We start from the raw sequence: 18,504 nt of genomic DNA, 5'->3' as shown, positions 1-18,504 counted from the left end.
ATTTGAAATCTAAATTATTTATTTGGATCTATTTTATACTTTATAATCCAACAGTTTCCTTATTCTTTTTAAACAAATACAAAATTGAAAACATAATTTATGTATTAATTAAACTTTACACATTATAATGCACCAGATTCTCTATTTTATAAACCAAAAAAACATGACTAATTCCTAAATCAAAGAACAAACTTTGCTAAAATTTCATTCAGCAAGAAAAACCTTTTTTTGTAAGTTTAATTTTTTATTAATTTTGTTCAATAAATGCCCGGTCATCCTTCTAGAATTTCACAAAGCCAAAAAGCGCACTGGCTGGCCCAGTTAAGAGTTTTTTTTGGCCAATTAACTGAATTCGATACAAAACTGAAGAAGCAACGATCAATAAAATTGCCAGACACAGCATAAAACTGATATTTTCTTGACTATAGCTTTATTTTTTAATCGATTTTTTGCTATTTTATTTATATATCGTTTTTTTTATGGCTGAAACATGTCAATCAGTTTCGTTTTTCGGCTTCGTTGTGTTAGCCACAAATGAGAGTCATAGAGATTTGCAAGTCAAAATTGAACGCTCGGCCTTCGAAGGGGGCAATAAATAATGCTCGATGACCTGAGCGAGAGTTATAGATATATATAAAGGGCCCTGAGAAATAACAAAATCCTACTCACTGGCATATGAACTTCCTAAAATTTATTCAACAGAATAACTGACCAGCCTCACCACAACGAATTCCCATTCCCATTCCCATTTCCCCCCAAAAATTAAACCAAAACAAGCAAACAAAAGCAGCAAAATACAAAAAAAAGGAAGACGGAAAAAAGTCAAATCTAAATGAGATTTGCCAAACAAAAACCGATAGCCCTGAGTTCCCGCCGTCGATAAGAATGAGCTTTTTTTGGGGGGGATTCTCCTTCGTCATATGTTACCTGGTCGAGTGCCCATCAGATTACTATTCTTTTTTTCAATGGGAATATGGTTTATTTATAAGAAATAGGATGTCAGGTTAAATCATTATAAAATGCGAGAAAATAGGAGAATAATAGAAAGGTTTGGTATTAGGATTAAATAAGTTAAGGAAGAAATTTTTGGGACAAAGAATTTTTAAGCTTAACATATTCGCTTTTTTGGCACTGATTTTTATTAAAATATATTTATTAAAATATTAAATATTAAAATATTTTTATTAAAATTTTTTTTCGAAAAATTTCGAAGGTTAATAAATCTGCGTACTCAATGTAAAATTTTTAAGAATTAAAATTTTTTGTCAATTTTTAATCATTTAAGCAAAGTAAAAAATGCAACAAAAAATTTTAAAAAATTTGTTTCTTCCAAACATGGCTAGATCGAATCGGCTGTTTTTGCTGATCAAGAATATATATGATTTATAGGGTCGGAAATGATTCCTTCACAGCGTTTCAAGCTTCTGACTAAAATTATAATACCCTGGAAAGCTATAAAAATGTATGTTTAACTTCAGTTTCCCAATTTATAAACAAAATCAATATACATATGTTTCATGCTATTAATAAGGCTTTTCTTAAATTTTTACTAAGTGTTGGGGTTACATTAAATCCAATTTCAATAAATATAACAATTTTATGATTAGCAATTAATGTACTTAACCAACTCTCCTCTCCTCTTTAAGTTTCCATTTTTAAGGTGAAAATAAAACCAAAATTAAATAACATCAATTACTTTTGTAAAAAAAAACACAATCTGCTAGAGAGACAAAGAGAGACAGAGTGAGCGAGATAGAGAATTGCCGCACTAGAAAGAGATAGGAAAAAGAGTCAAAATCGTTCGCAAAGGCAATGAACGCGAGCTTTTGGCGTTTTCTTCCGATAACGGGCTCTACGTACATATGGCGCACCCATACCATTAAATCCCCCCCGAATATCAATAGACACACAGATACAAAATACACACACACACACACACACACACTCACACACCGTGAGTTCGCTCAGTTTCGCGTTAGTTTAGTTTTTAGTTTTTCCTCCCATGTCGCATGACCCTGGCCTGCTATTGAAGCTCTAGACACATTCGGAGGCCGATACAAAGCGCACCATTCAAAATATATACTATACTACTATGCTATACTCGCATATATTGTCTATGCCCGAACACACACACACACTCGCACACACACACACACACACAGTCATCCGGCACACACGATAGGCTACTATTTAGTGGCATTTTAGTTGTTGTTGTTGCTCGATTCTTATTTCATTTCGTTTCTAAAATAAGGCAATAAAATAGGAATTATGGGAGGTGAGAGGAATAACTGAGGGATGCAGATAAAATTCCAAGTAAACAAAGGCTATTATTTTTATAACTTAAACTAAGTTAAATGCTGGTAAATTGTTTTAAAAGAGTAAAGAACTTCGGTACAACAATGATATATGATCTAACTATCTATTTAGTTTTGTATTTACCAAAACATAAAGTTCTCTAGCGCAAATATAATATTTATTTAACTCAAATCTGTAAGTAATTGTTCAAAATGTTGAAAAAATATATAATATTTACACATATTAAATGCCAAAAGGTGTTAAAGGTGTTTATAATTATTAAAACTATAAAATTTGTCCCATTTTCTCAGTAAAAATTAACTAAAGATACAAATAAATAGTTTTGTGCTATAAAAACTATTCAATTTTTTAAAAAGATCAAAATGTTGTGTAAATAAAATATCTTTTTATTATTATAATAAGCTTAAGAGAAAAGCTAATTTAATCAGTACATACAATAAATCCATTTTCAATCTTTGAATGATATAAAATATACAAAAATAAACTTTATAAGAAGTTTTAAAATATAAACAAGATAGATTGTGTTACTATTCTTAATTATTCCATTTTAAACACCATTTTATGTAGGTTTAGTTTTGGGAATACTTAAGAATTAGATAAATCATTCAATTATATTAATCATACGCCATGTTGTACAACTAAAAAGTTATCTTTGCCATCAATTTATTTGCAATTCAATCGAAAATTGTTTGCGGAAATTCTAAAAACTAAACAAAAATAACCAATTAAGGAAGCCATAAGATCTATAACCACTTGATATTTATCAGTTGTCCCTGAAATAATCTTAAAGCCTCCTTTAACCTTCATCCTTGTCGGGCTTAAATATTTTTGTGGAATCTAAACATAACTCCTGGAGGCCTCCCTTAAAACTTCCTCATACCAAAACCTGCTCCATATATCAGCTTGATTTATGGTTTAGTTTCACTAACTCCCTCACCTTTATGGGAATTACTAATATAGTTAGTCATAAAACTTAAAGTTAATCTGAACGATTGACTGTCAGTGTTAGAATTTATTATGTAGCTAAGCTATGACTACGGTGATCTTGTTTTTTACGCTACGTTTCGTTTCGTTTTGACCAAAAACTGATAAGCGGCCAATGGGGCGTATGGTTGATAATGAAAATCCAGCTAAGAACAAAGCAAGCAGCAACCTTAGACAAGTTAAAAAGCTGTAAGAAATCCACTTGATTGAAATATTTTCATTAAGTTAAAGGTAGAGGTGCTCTTGGCCAATCGTTTAGCCTTGCCTACCAGGGGGGGCGGCGGAGGGTTGGAGGTCGGTGGGTGTGTGTGTTCGAGTTAATACACAAACACACTCAAAAACTAGTTCTAAGCATTATGTGCCTGATATTAAAATATATGTGTGAGGCTTATAACCAAAATCCCCGAAAAAGCAGAAGCAGATGTGCTTCGTGCCAATGAAATTTGGCTCCAAGCTGCTTTTTAACCTTAAGTCACGTTTGCTTTTCGGTGGGTCTGCCACGGCGTATACTTTATTTTTTATTTATTAACTATTTCTTGGCATTCTGTGGTGACTCTCTGGCCTGGTTGTTATTGTTTGCCGCTTGCGGCAAGTTCAACAAAACCCGGGCAAAAGCACATACTGCTGGCTCAACTCCAGACCGAGAAAAAATGATATTACCAACCATATATTTTAGCCACTGCCCCCACACACAACAACAACACACAATTCGGCACATTGAGGTTCAAGGCGACCAAAACCCCCAACGAAACGGAGCGTTCGACATCGACATCGTCGCTGAAGGCCAAGTGCAAGTCCAACTGAGCCACGACTTTGTATATCACTCTTTTCGGTTTTTTTTTTCTTATTTCATTTTCTTGAGTTTTATAATTTTTAATTATGCATTTGCGCTGCTCGAGAGGCACGAAAGATAAAGAAGGTAGCCATGACAAACATTTAACCCAGCATTTAGGCCTAAAAATGGCAAGGGCTTCGATGGTTTTTTTGAGGCACGTGCCCGGGGTAGGGGAGCGGGGCGGGATTAGGATTAATCACAAAACTCAGTCAACAAATGATATATGGCAAGTGCCTTTGTTTGGGTCTTAGGCGAACCTTAGTTGCCCTGCATAAATTAATTTTAATATCAGCGGGTAAAAGTTTGTTTTATTCACTGACTTCTGTAAATGGGTAATAAATTAGGTTAATGGAGGTGAAACATAATCAAACTATAATTATAAAACTTATTTCTTAAAAAAATATTAGGATTAGAATAAGCATATTAATGAAAAATTAAAGAACAAATAATAAAACACGAACTAATTGGTTAAATTAAACTTTTTGTATTTTATTATTAACCTAATAAAATTATATACATTTCTAAATAAAGATAAAACATTCTATAAAATTAATATAATCAGTTAAGATAGTTTTTAGAAAAATATTTAACTAAATCCATATACAAAAAATACATATTTTAGGGACTTTATATATAAAACATTTTGTTTCAAAATATTGTTTTTTTTTATTATTTATTGGTTAACATTCTTTGTATTTTTTATAAAATTGAAAATTTTTTTTTTTTTTGGCAATTTTAAAAACATTTGCAATTTTAAAAATATTTTTGCATTGTTCTTTACAATTTAAATTACAAAAAAACGCAATTTAATAATGTAAATTTTCAAAAGAATCGTTTTAAAAAATCCCACTAATAAAGTATCTTCGGTTTCGTTTTAAGTTTCTGATTAAGATTCCGATTCCGATTGAGATTCATATTTTTTTTTCGGCAACCGAAAGGCTAAAAGGTAGAAGGCGAAAAAGCGCAAAGGCAAAAAGGTAGAAAAAAAAATGCCAGCAAGTCAAGTCGCTCTCGCACACACACACACACACGCACACATTCTGAAGCACACGTAGAAGCGCCGAAAAAATCATGACCTTCCACAATGCCAGCAGCAACAGTTGAGTTCGTCGCGCGTTCTCCCTCACTCCCCTTGATGGTTGGTGTTGCTGCTCTTGCCCTCTGCTGCTGCGCTGCCTTCGTGAGCGAGCGACGCCAGCTTTTTTTTTGGCAATGCGTGAGTGAGACACACTCACTCACATACACACACACGCAAAGGCAAAGAGTGCGCTGCTCGAAAATAAGGCCAAGGTGAATACCGAAAACCGAACCGAAGCGAACCGAATGTGTAGAAGAGAAGCAAGCGTAAGAGAAGTGCCTGCAGCAACAAGCTCAGGCCAGCACGGTTTTCAATGACCTTGCCCAAAAAATAAAGAAAAAAAAAAAGCTTCAAGCATAATAATTAAATAACATGAGCGCTAAGCCACTGCCGCGTAGAACCGAAAATCAGGCTCGAAAACGAAACCGAAAAAGTGACCAAGTCATTGCCAAAATAAAAGAAGAAATACTAAACGATACAAAAGGCGAAAAAGGAAAAAAAAATAACTAGAGAAACGAATTGCAAATACCCTTTACAGGTCTTAAAATTTATTTATAGATTTTACAGAACTTATTGTTCCTCCTAGGAAAATTCTTATTAACAATTAAATCATTTAAATTGGTATATAAATATATATTGTCCCCAAAAAAAATATAAACTTTACCCTAAGCTTTAACCCCTCGCCAAAAATCATTCACCTGTCAATATGAAAGAGTATAAAACCCCCCGAAATTCAAGAAACATTGGTTTAAATAAAGAGAGAGTCACTTAGGCAGTGGAAGAGAACGAGAGAGAGAGAGAGAGGAAGGGAGTGGGAAGCAGACCTCCGGCAGAGGTCAACGTCAGGATCAGTGACATTGCCTCCGCGTCATTCTCGACGCTGAGCGTGCATTGACGCCGCGTACATTCACTTTACCTTTTTGACGAAACCAAAAACAATGAAATATTCGGTCTTGGTCTTGGTCCGTCGCCTCAGCCTCTCAGAGAGGGAGGGAGGGGGGGGGGGGAGATACTTTATACTATAAAGTAAACTGTATATTTTTGGGGTACAGCTGTGCGAGATACAAAAGATTTCCCCAAAAAGATTTCGAAGGTTCTTCATTTCGAGCGGGTCTTAAATCTTGAGTTTTTTTGGGGAACTGAATGATGAAAGCCTTAAATGACATAATGTTAGTTTTTTATTAATATTTAATATTTATTATTATATATTAATATTAAAAATAGCTTACTAATCTATTGATTCGATTTAAATTTGAATTTTGCTTAGCTTTCACATACAAATATTACTCATACGCAGTAGTGTTTTTTGTAAATATATTTTTTTTTACTAATATATTATGTATTTGTATATAATAACGTGAATTATGTAGAGAATGTGAGATATAAATACAATAATATTCAAGGTTCATTACCTTCTTTGAAGTGTTGGGCTATCAGAGCAACTGGTTTATAATTACATTACGCATACGCAGTGTGGCATTCGCACTGGAAAATTGTTTACAATTTTTTTTTTTTATAATTGCTTCATTACTACCAGTTTTCAAAATAGTATTCCTTATGAAGAAAGTATATCTAACAAAACAACTTAAGATATTAAATATATAATAAGTAATTTTAAAGTTGTAAAAGAATTTAATTTTTTTTAATTTTATAATGAAGTTTCTTTTAATGCAACCACAAATTCTTTATCTATTGTATTCTTTATTACTTTATTTGCCTTGAAGGGTAAAAAAGGGAATTAATATTACTCATACGCAGTGTGGCACTTGCTCACATTTTCATTTTTTGTGTCCATTTTTCAAGTTTCTCTTTATTTTTACCTTTAGACTGGTTTATTATGTTCTATTAATATTATTTTATAAATTTATTCATGTATTTTGACAGGGAATATGCTTAATATTCCTCTAGTCAACCGTTTAGGAGAATTTATTACTCATACGCCATGTGGCACTATGTCAAAAATATATTTATTGATCTTTTATTCTATTTTTTGCATTATAAATGAATAGAATGTAAAAGATAGCTAATATTTCCCATTAAGAAAATCCCCAACTTCCTTCAAATGCTTTCTTCTATTCCCTTTACCCTGCCGTTAGCGTTAGTCTTGAAATGTCAAGGATCCACAGACAATATAAAGTTGATTGTCCTTCGTCGCTGCCCTGAGTGAGAAATCGACAACAACAACGGCGGCGGCGACAACAACAAAACGCTCGTACGATTTACAGTTGCATTGACAGTTTTGGATGCATTCTAGATAACCGAGTGGCTTGCCAACTGTAAACACGTGCCGCTCTAAGCAGCCAAGGCTCCGCAGTGTACAGTTTGAGCGGCATTCTAATGCGCGCGCCTATCTCAATAGCCCCCAAATGCGGCAGTCACACCACTACACTCACTCTCACACACACACAAAACAAAAACAACACGCTTAGCGTTTAGCCTTAGTTGAGGTCTTGCAATGCACCTCGAAATGCACTCACACATTTGTGCAAATTATACTCGTGTGCTCGTAAAAAGCGAGATGGCAACAACTCCCGCGCTTTTCTGACAGAGAGAGAGAGAGAGAGAGAGAGAGAGTGAGTGAGTGAGCGCGTGCTGGAGAGAGTGACAGTGAAAGAGAGCCTGGCTAAATTTAGTTCAATGAATTTTGTGTGCGCGCACTGTGCACTGCTCTTTCACTCTCTTTGGCCAGTGTGCCGCCTTTGTTTTTGTTTTGTTGTTATTGTTGGGCACAGTGCATTGACTGAGAGCCCAGCACGTTACACCACAACGATGATGATGATGATGATGTTGCCTGCTGGCAAACTCAAAACTCTCTGCAACTGCAACAACGCCACTGCTGCTGCTGCTGCTGCTTGCGATGATGATGATGATGTGATGATGATGATGACGATGGTTATCGAAGGTCTTTCACCCGAACTCGGTCATTGGCGTACATTTGTGTGCTGCTGCTGCCGCTGCCGCTGCTGCAGCGTTGCTGCTGCTGCTGCTGATGTTGCTGCTGTTGTATCTGCTGTTACTTTTTGTTGTTGCCTCTGCTGCCACGGCTGTGTGCCGCTCTGCCCGCAAATCCAGAGCTTTTCAAAGTGTACATGTCGCAATTTCTTAAGAAAGTTCAATTACCCCAAACAATCAGATTTACTGTCTGTTTTTTTTGATGCATACACTCGCTGCTGCTAGCAGGCACAGTGGGCGCAAGCACGATTGATTTTCGATCTGGGATATTAAAGAATATTTCCACTAAAAATTGGATGAACAATTAGGAATCCCGTTTAAAAATAAATACTCTATTTATTTCAAGAACATTAAAAGAAATTTAACTCTTAAAAGTAATTTTCGATAACTTAATGATTTTTTAAATATTTAATTTCATATATTGAACGTTATTATATTATTATTTATGCTTATTTTTTTATATATTTTTATTTATTTAATTAATACGACTCTTATGATATTTAGTTTTAGAAATTTCGTGTCAAAAATGATTGATATTTTATATAAAATTTAATTAGGATTCATTTATTATTATAGTATTAATTTTAAATTCTACATTTAAAAAGTTTGGTCCACTAAAACCTTGCACAAAAGTAAAAACTGACTTTATTAAAATAGTATAAAATTTTTTTTTTCGCATCAAAGTATGCTATACCTTTTTCCCAGCCAAAGGAGGGTATTCTTTTGTTGTGGCACGAATAAGAAAATATTACCTAAAATTAACAATCTAAAAAGTAAGATTTTAGTTATTTTTATACCTCTATCGATCCACTGTGCAGTCGCTCGGTTCATTCGCTTCTTTCGCTGCAGTTGCCTCTGCCGCTGCCGCTGCTGCTGCTGCAGCCACTGCCTCTGCCGGCGTCGATGGGTTGCAGTTTTCTAATGTTGTGTGGCGTGTTGTTAGGGAGCTGCAAGGCAAGGGAACTCTCGGGGGGCATTGGGCATGGTTAGGTTACTTTTGCAGTTTTTGCAGTTTTCGCGGGCAGAAGAGGAAGAGGAATAGGAAGAAGCTGAAGCTGAAGCTGAAGCTAAAGCAGAGGCTGCCTCTTGTTGCAGTTGCATCGTGTTTGCTGTTGTTGTTGGCCAGTTTTTATGGTGCATCTTCAAATGTTTGGCCTGCACTCGCTCCGTCTCCCATCTCCCATCTCCCATCTCCCTCTGCATCTCCATCTCCCTTTCACGTTTATTTTTGCGTCGCTGCATTCAATTTCAATGAGAAATGTTTTCTTCTCGTTTTCATTTCTGTTTCTGTGTATTTTCCTTTTATTTTTTTGCTTCGGTTTTCAGTTTTCAGTTCTTCAGCATTCGGATTCGCTTTTGTTTTTTGGCCAATGCAAAAATACATACCGATTTCCTCTCCTTTTTTTTCCTCCTTTTTTTTGTGTCGAGAAATGCAGATCAGAATCGGTTGCACTTTCCCTTTGGAAAGGATTTTCTTTTGAAAAAGTTGCTTAAAGTTTTATTCAAATTTTAATATAATAATTTAACATGAAATATTTGCTTAAATTTTTTTGTTTAATATAGAAAACTCATCTTCATTTGGCTTATAATTATTTTAAGTATAAATAAATAAATCTTAGAAAATTCTCATTCCAAATTCATTACATAATTTTAATTTCGAAAAACTTTTCCATATATTATAAGAAGAGTTTTTGATAGTATATATCTATTTATATAAACAAATTAGTTAAATAATACGAAGTTCTTTATTTCAAAAACTTTATTTATTAACTATGGAAATTCTTAGACTTATCTCAAAAATCCCATATCTTTTTCACATTTTTCATATGCTTAACTTTACAGGAAATTTAAATTTAAGAACCTCAACAATCTTATATTTATTACAATATAAAATATATGATAATTGAGTGATTTTAATATAAATTTATTAACTATATTAGTTTATCTGTAATCTATAGACATTTTATTATAAAAATAAGTTTCGATTTTAAACTTTCATTTCCAAAACTCCCTTTTCATCCCTTTTTTATCTCTCACCATCAATTTACTAATAGTTTTTACCTGAACTTTGGCTTTTATATTGGCTTTTTGCAAATTTTCAATTCGCAGTCAATTTCCCAGCTGCTGCTGCTGCTGCTGGCTTCATTCTCCTTGAGATAATCCATAATAATTCCCAAAAAAAATACAAAAAATGAGAAGAAAAGGTAGGCCTTATATTGCATTCGATCCGCTGGAGTACAGTACCGCCCCCTCCGCGTATCGCCACTTGGCAGCAGTTGCAACTTTCAAACGAGTTTAGGACTTGGGAATGGCGATTCCTGGCCTGGTCCGAGAGGCTTCTTTTGGCCATCTCCTCCTGACCATCATCATCATCATCTGCTGGCATCTTCCTCCTCCTATCGTTTGGGGCCAAGGAATTTGACCGACACATTTACTCCTCGCACTCGCTTTTCGATTTTTTTTTGTTTTTCGGAACTCAAAACTTGGGTTTATCTTCTCCACAGGCATCCCTAGTGTACATATTGCACTTTTCCATCTTAGGCATTTTTTTTGGGAATTTTTTGTTGTAAGAGTTTTTATTTTTGTTTGGGTTTATTTTTGAACTTTTTTCGGCAACGGCGACGAAATTTCAATGTCTTAGCCTGCAACTTTCGTTGGTATTTCTGTGTGTGTGTGTGTGCTCGTATCTCATTTTATATTTATTTATTTCTTTATTTAAAATTTTTGGTTTTTTATTATATGTGACAAAACTTGCTTGGGCCTGCAGCCAGCTGCTCAGCTGGCTTTGCTGTCGACGCCAACGTTTTGCAGTTGCAGCGCAAAATGCAAGTGGAAATGCAGTTTTCATTTTTGATTTCATTTACTAATGGATTGGGTTAAAATCGATGAGGGGGAGATGTCACAGGGGTCTAGGGGATTTATATTTAATAGATATTTAAAAACTTTTCTAATGGGATTTCTAGGGGACTCAATAGCAAAGGCATATAGATTATAATAATTTTTAATAGGTTGATTAGGCTTCAAGTAATTAATAATATTAGATATATAAATATATTAGTTAATATTAACCATAAATATTAGTTAAGAAGATATTTAATTAAATTACTCAAGTAATTGGTATATAAAATCCTTACAAGAAAGTATATAAACTTTGTGAAGCCGAATTTTGTATACCCTTGCAGCTCAAAATGTAATCAGGATATGGAAATATTTAATCGTTCATAACTAAGCCAAAAATGGATTAATTTCAATTCGGAAAGCGGGTCTGTGCTAGTTTTTTTAAGGTTAACAAATCTGCATACTGTATTTAAAAATTAATTTTTTGTAAAATTTTGACAATTTCAACCATGTAAAAAATATGTATACAAATTTTGAAAAAAATGTTCAAAATATTTTTTCTTTCCTATATGCCTAGAAAGATTCGCCTGTTGATACTGATCAAGAATATACAGTTTGTCAAGTAATTCTTTGCAAAACGAAAAATCCCTCACAATTTTGGGTTTAAACTGAAAATTTATTGACAAATACAAGAATTTTTAAAAATTTTCTTTTATAATATTATTAGAATAACTTTAATCTATAAATATAAAAAGCAAAACTTAAATATTTTATCTTAAAACATAGTAAAAAATAACAATAACAAAAACATTGCAATTCGTATGCTGTCAATTAATTCTTTGCAAAATGCAAACAAGAGTTGAAGAGGTTCCTAGAATTAAGCAACGCAAAGCAAATTCTGAGGAAAATTAACGCTTGCCACTTCTTAGTGGTCTTTACTTTTTTATTCTTGAAAAATTTCGTTGGAAAAAGTTCGTGTTTGATCGAGTCCAGAATTTTAATCATGCTCGGCAAACGAATTGACAACAATAACATAGAATTGGTTTACTTTAACCATTATAAAGGGTAATCGGCGTCGGAACATTCAGAAATTTTTTATATTAAGTTAGGAACAATGTATAAAATAATTCAACGGTCTAAAAAGAAAAATAGACTTGACCTGTACAATTCTACAGGCAGATTACCAAAAGCTCTCCAAACGCGACCATTATAAAATTTCGAAACAAATTGATAAAAACACGCCAACAACCCTCAGAAAGTTGGCTTTGGACTTAAAAAATGATTGCAGAAAAACAGGTTGCCATGAGACTGTGAGGAAAGTCCTGAATCTCCACAAATACTCCTCACACATTGCCAGGAAGAAACCAATGCTTTCAGCTATAAATATTGAATGGCGGTTTAATTTCTCTATCGGCCACGTTAACCAGCCTCCTGAGTATGGGGATGAAGTTTTTTTTTGTGACGAGACTAAAATAATGCTATACACTCATGGATGACCCAATAAAGTTTGGAGGAAACCAAACACAGGTGTCCAGCCGAAGAATATCATACCAACATTCAAACTTGGCAAGTTTTCTGTGATGATAAGGGGGTGCATATCATCCAAAGGAGTTGGTGAGCTGCGGATTTTTAATGATATAATGACGAAGGAGTTTTATTTGGACATCCTTAAAAAGGAATTGACCAGAAGCGCGGAGAAATTTGGTCTGCATGACGTAACTTGTCCAAAAAGAAATAAATATTAACTGCACCAGGAAAACAAACTCCAGTTCAAATCGCAGCTGTGCAGGACCTGGCTCCTGTTAATTGCAAAAAAGTCATTGACACTCCTGCGGAAAGCCCAGATATAAATATAAATAGAAAATTTTTGGGATTTTTTGGAAAAGAAAGTGACTAAACGGACTCCAACAAATAAAAAGGGTTTAATTAAAGTAATAGAGGAGAAATGGGAGAAAATTCCAGAATATTACGACTTGAAAGGGCTAATAATGCCAATGTCGCGACGCCTCCATGCTGTAATAGATGCAAATGGACTCCACATAAAATATTAACGCCGCAGCTATTATAGTCTTTAAGTTATCCTTGGTAAACTATAACGTCTTTGCAAATTGCAAAGAATTAATTGACAGCATACGAATTGCAATGTTTTTGTTATTGTTATTTTTTACTATGTTTTAAGATAAAATATTTAAGTTTTGTTTTTTATATTTATAGATTAAAGTTATCCTAATAATATTGTAAAAGAAAATTTTAAAAAATTCTTGTATTTATTAACAAATTTTCAGTTTAAATCCAAAATTGTGAGGCATTTTTCGTTTTGCAAAGAATTACTTGACAAACTGTATATAATTAATAGGGTCGGGAATGATTCCTTCACTGATTTGCAAGCTGCTGACTAAAATTATAATACCCTTTAAGGGTAATATCCATATTTTTTAAATTGTACTAAATATTTAATAAGTTTTAAATTAACTTCATGTTAAATTATTTTTCTTAAAGTTATAAATCCAAGATATTTTAAAAAATTTATACAATTATTTTAAAGCAGAAATTAAAATGCAAGAAAAATAAATATAAAATTTTAAATAGTCCAAAATTTGTCCAAAAGATATGACTTAAATTCCTTTGATATTTCCCTATTTTTTTCTCCATATATTTATATTATTTGTAGGTTTCTTTGAAATCAAAAGTGAAATTCCCCATAAAAGTTACTCAATAAAGCGAAATCATTTTCGCTGCGCTGCATTTCTTGCGGCTGTATTTGAATTCATTTTGCTTTTGTTTTTTGATTTTCAGCTGCTCTTGATTTTTTGTATTTTTGGTTTAATTTTTTGTTGTTTTTGTTGTTGATTTTTTTTTGGGTGCATTAAACGGCAAATTGTTTCGTGGGATCAACACAAAGTGCGTTGATCTCGCGACTGCAAAAAAAATAAAATAAAAATACTGCAAAAAAGCTGAAAAAGTGAATGAAATGAATGCAAACGGTGACGTCGCAACGTTGCGTCGCTGCTGCCGCAAGCGTAGGCGTTGGCGTCGCTGCCGTGTTACGTTTTTGTGGCGTGAAAATAGCTCGAATGTGAGTAACAATTAATAAATTATTAATTGCGGTGACTCATTATGGGTTTTTACTCTTTTTTTTTGGGTGGCCAAACGGGAGTTGTTTGCACTTTTCTTAAGCTGCTCCCGATCGTATCTCTCTCTCTTTCTCTCTCTTGCTCACTCTTCTCTTGATGCAAAAGCAAAACAAAAATTCAGCAGTCTTCATTTTGCGTCTTGCCCTCTCTTTCACTCACTCACTGGCCATCTCACTCACCCATCTCCAAGTGCACTGGAAGAAAATGAAGATAAGGGTGGGAATATTACCAAAAACTGTAAGAGTGACAAATATTTTATTAAGTATACGTATTACGTATACGTAATTTTAGTCAGAAGCTTGTAAAACAGTGAAGGAATCATTTCCGACCCTATAAATCATATATATTCTTGATCAGCGTCGACAGCTGAATCGATCTAGACATCTCAGGTCGAAACAAAATTTTGACCAATTTTTTTTTTTAATTTTTAAAGGGGTAAAAATTGTCAAATAAAATTGACAAAAATTTGAATTCTTTTAAATTTTAAATTGAGTATGTAAATTAATTAATCTTATAAAAACTAGCACAGGAAAGCTTGCCGATTGGAAATTAATAAATTTTTGGCTTAGTTATGAGAATTTTAAATTTTCATTTGTTAAGGAAAAAGTCTTAAAAATTTTCAAAAAATATTTATTAAAAACATGCGAATATTGTAAGCTTAATTTTGATGGATTTTCGATACTATTTCATAATTAAATCCCAAAATTAAATGGGTATAAAAGGTTCAAAGTTTGTTTCCTTTTTAGTTTTTTAAATAATTTTGTTAGTGAATTTATTCTCAAATTTATACCTCCTAAAATGCATCTTGACACACATATTTTTTCTCTGTGCATCTCTCACTCTCTTTCTCTCCATCCCGCTCTCCCGCCTCGCTCTCCGTTCGTGTGAACTCTGCTTTTGACCGACGAGGCAATGTTGTTCGTTGACCTTTCCCAAGTGTTGTTGCCATGAAAGGAGTGTAAGTAAGTTGTGGGCGCTGCTGCTGACGCTGGCGTCGCTGTCGGCTTCTCTGCTTGCTGCCTGCAGCTTACGCAGCGCCTAGTTGTTGTTGTTGTTGTTGATTTTAGCCGCTTTTGTTTCATATTTCGGCAAAAGTTTCCTTGGTCATTAAACTCTTTAATGCAACGACCTTCCATTGCGATCACAAACAAAATTCGTCGTCGTCGCGAATTTCAATTGAAGTCTCTGTGTTTTTTTCGGGGTTTTTGTTTTGCTTTTTCATATACTTATTATATTTTCGTATATCTTGTTTTTCGTATCTTTGTTTTTTTTTTCTTGTGTTTTTTATTCACTAAAGGAGCTAATCGTTATTGACAGAAGTGTAGTAGTTTTTGGCCAGGTTTAGTGCCTTGAAGCTGAGCATTGAACCCGAGAGTGAAGGTCTCCTCGAAATACTTGTTCGGGTTTTGGGCTTTATTTTATTTTTATTTTTTTATTTTTGGGCCATTGAACGCTTCCCGGCGGTCAGGGATGGGCTTAAAAAATCGAAGGATAATGCACGAGCAGTGGGAAAATTTTTGTGGAGTTCAAAAGCAATATTTGTTGGGGAATTTTTTGAGATTTTTTTGAATTGATTAAAAGTGGGAGTTATGGAAGAAAATATAAAATTTAATGGATTCAGTTTGGGAATATTTTAAAATGTTTTCTTATTAAATTTATTAAATTGTTTTAGACCATGTAATTATTAAATGATTACTTGGTGCATGCTTATGTTTTTTACTAAACTTTTCCACAATATAAAATATTAATTCATAAATAATAATATAATAAGAAAATGAATAATAATTTTTAATTTAATAAAAGAAATGAAACTGTATGAATATCATATTTTATGTGTTTAAGAAATTTAAAACTGCTTCAATTTTAGTATTCAGAAAGACAGCATAAGCAAAAAGAAAAATCTAAATTTTTATAATTTAAAAATTGTGCGATTTAAAAACTTTATGAAATACTTATTTAAAAATATATTTTTTAATGACCAAAAAATAATTCAAATTTATATAAAATATATTTTACTCATATTATCCATTTAATTGAATAAAATGATTGTGTGAAAAATATTAAATACCAACTAGAGTCAAAATTTTGTTTGTCGGCTTATTAAATAAATAAATAATAAAATTAATACCTAATAAATATGTATGTATTATTTTATATTTTAAAAGCAGACAGATTAGTTAACGTAAAAATAATTTGTTTTTCTAAAGGAAATGAATTAAAATCTCTTCATTTCTGTAACAAAAATGAACATGATTATTTTAATCTTTTGATAAACATAAAATATTTAAAATTTCATACAAAATTGTAAAAGAATGACTTTTCTTAAATTTTTTTTCAATCTTGCAAATTTAAACATTTAACAATTTCATCAATATTCATTTATATTTGCCCGCCAAATTTATATTTATTTATTTTTTTTTTTGTGGAGTTCCCTGCCCTTTTGCCTGTTTTTGCTAGAGTTTTTGTTTTTTGCCGCAAAGAAATTACCTCACAAATCGTAATTATCATTTTCTTGTGAGTAATTTCGCACAATGAAAAGTAAAATTTTTGCGGCCTGGAGTAGCAGCAACAAAAACAACAACAACAGCAGCAATAATAACAAAAATAAACAAGCAGAAAAACTCTCGCATCGTTTTTGCGGTATTTGCACTTTTGCGTTAAACAATTTGAATGAAATCAGAGCGAGTAATGACTGACAGCCGGAAGAGAAAAAAGCAATTGAAAGAGACATTCCAAGAGAAGCCAAAGTCAAAGAGTATATACTAAAAATAAGAGTAAGTCTACTCTTGACTAAAAGCTCACTCTGGCTGAGTAAGAGAGCGTTGCAATATGAATTGCAACTGATCTTGGTTGTGTGTGTTTGTGTGTGTGTGTGGGGGGGCTTTACTGTAAATAAATTGTTGTTGCTACTTTTTGCATTGCATTTTGCCGGGCGCGCTTTTTTCGCAAAAGTTTCTAATGGTGCGCCTCTCTGTGGGTGTGAGTGTGTGCGTTTGTGTGTGTGTGAGAGAGTCAGCAAGTGCATGTGTGTGCGACAGAGACGAACTTGTTTTTGTTGCCGTCGCCGTCGTCGTCGTCGTCGTCGTCGCATTCGACTTTTTCAATGAGTCAATCCTTGAAATGCTGACTTCCTGATACGCATATGACTATTGAACAAGTTTGCTTTGTTAGATTTTTTTGAAGGTTGCGTGTATTTTATTCACACACAGATACACACACACACTCACACACACAAATGCACTTTTGCTTGTGGCACATTGGAGACCTACACAAATACAGATAAATTGTAGTAAAGTTATGCCTCTTCTTTGTTTTTCTTTTCGTTGTTTTTGTTTTTTGTTTTGTTCGCCTTTTGCTGCGCTTCTTGTTCTTTTGTTTTTATAACAATTTTTTAGTTGTTTAAATACTCGCGAGGTGTAGGAAATGCAAGACAATTATTAACTTTTATTGCGGTTTTTAATTAAATCATAGTGATTAAGGGGTTTTTTATTAAAGTTTAAAGATTTTATATATTGAATTTAGTTAAATTTTGGGAGGCTGTTAATTTACTAACTATATTTACAGGTATTTTTCATAAATTTTAAATCTTACATTTTACTACTATTTATATAGGGAAGTAAAATATTTATTTATCTATAAATATAATAAGTAAATTTAGAGTTAGTAAAAGCATTAAACATGATAATTAAATACATAATTATGTACCTTTTTTATTTTTTCATACTTTTTTAATCAGTATAAATATACCTTCTACTACCGTATAATAATACCACACTAAAGAATTAAATATTTTGTTATATTTTCCCTTTATATTGTTGTAAATATGATTTTTTTTTTGTTAAGTTTTGTTTAATTTTTGTTTTATAATTTGAAAAAAAAAAAAAATATTTCAAATCAACATTTAATAATTATATACATATATTCCATATTACGCCAGAAGAATGAACTTATATTTGACTTATTAAAAATCCATTTTGAGAACCAAAAAAGTATATAAATAACTAAAATTTAACTAGATATAAAAATTTCCTTTTAAATACAAGTTTAAAGTTTCCTAAATTCAAAGAAAATGATAACATTTTCTATATAAATATTAATATAAAAATTTAATAATATTCTAAACATTTATAGTTTATTAAAGCTAACATCTATAATATATATTATATTATATTATTTTTTTTTCCTACACATTTGGCATGTTTTTTTAAGATAACTGGTTCAAGATAATCAATGGAATGAAAATAAAATTTTTAAATGATTAAAATAATAATTCTCCCCTTAAATATTAAAATTTTCTCGAAGTGCAAACATTTCTTTTATAATTATTCCACTGCACTTACATTTACACTTACACTGTAACAGTTTCA

The 18,504-nt window shown here is 32.5% G+C and overlaps 1 protein-coding gene across 1 annotated transcript in view; it reads left to right on the top strand.

Moving 5' to 3' along the window:
* The window catches only part of Eip74EF (Ecdysone-induced protein E74), an 85,324-nt gene that overhangs the window by 1,483 nt on the left and 65,337 nt on the right, over positions 1-18,504 (top strand). The gene's annotated exons all lie outside the window — the stretch shown is intronic.

The sequence above is a fragment of the Drosophila serrata genome, unplaced genomic scaffold (genome assembly GCF_035046125.1).
Source record: "Drosophila serrata isolate PLE 108 unplaced genomic scaffold, ASM3504612v1 contig_359, whole genome shotgun sequence".
Classification (NCBI taxonomy): domain Eukaryota; kingdom Metazoa; phylum Arthropoda; class Insecta; order Diptera; family Drosophilidae; genus Drosophila; species Drosophila serrata.
The sequence above is the reverse complement of the archived record's forward strand: the minus strand, read 5'-3'. Positions and strand labels throughout refer to the sequence as shown.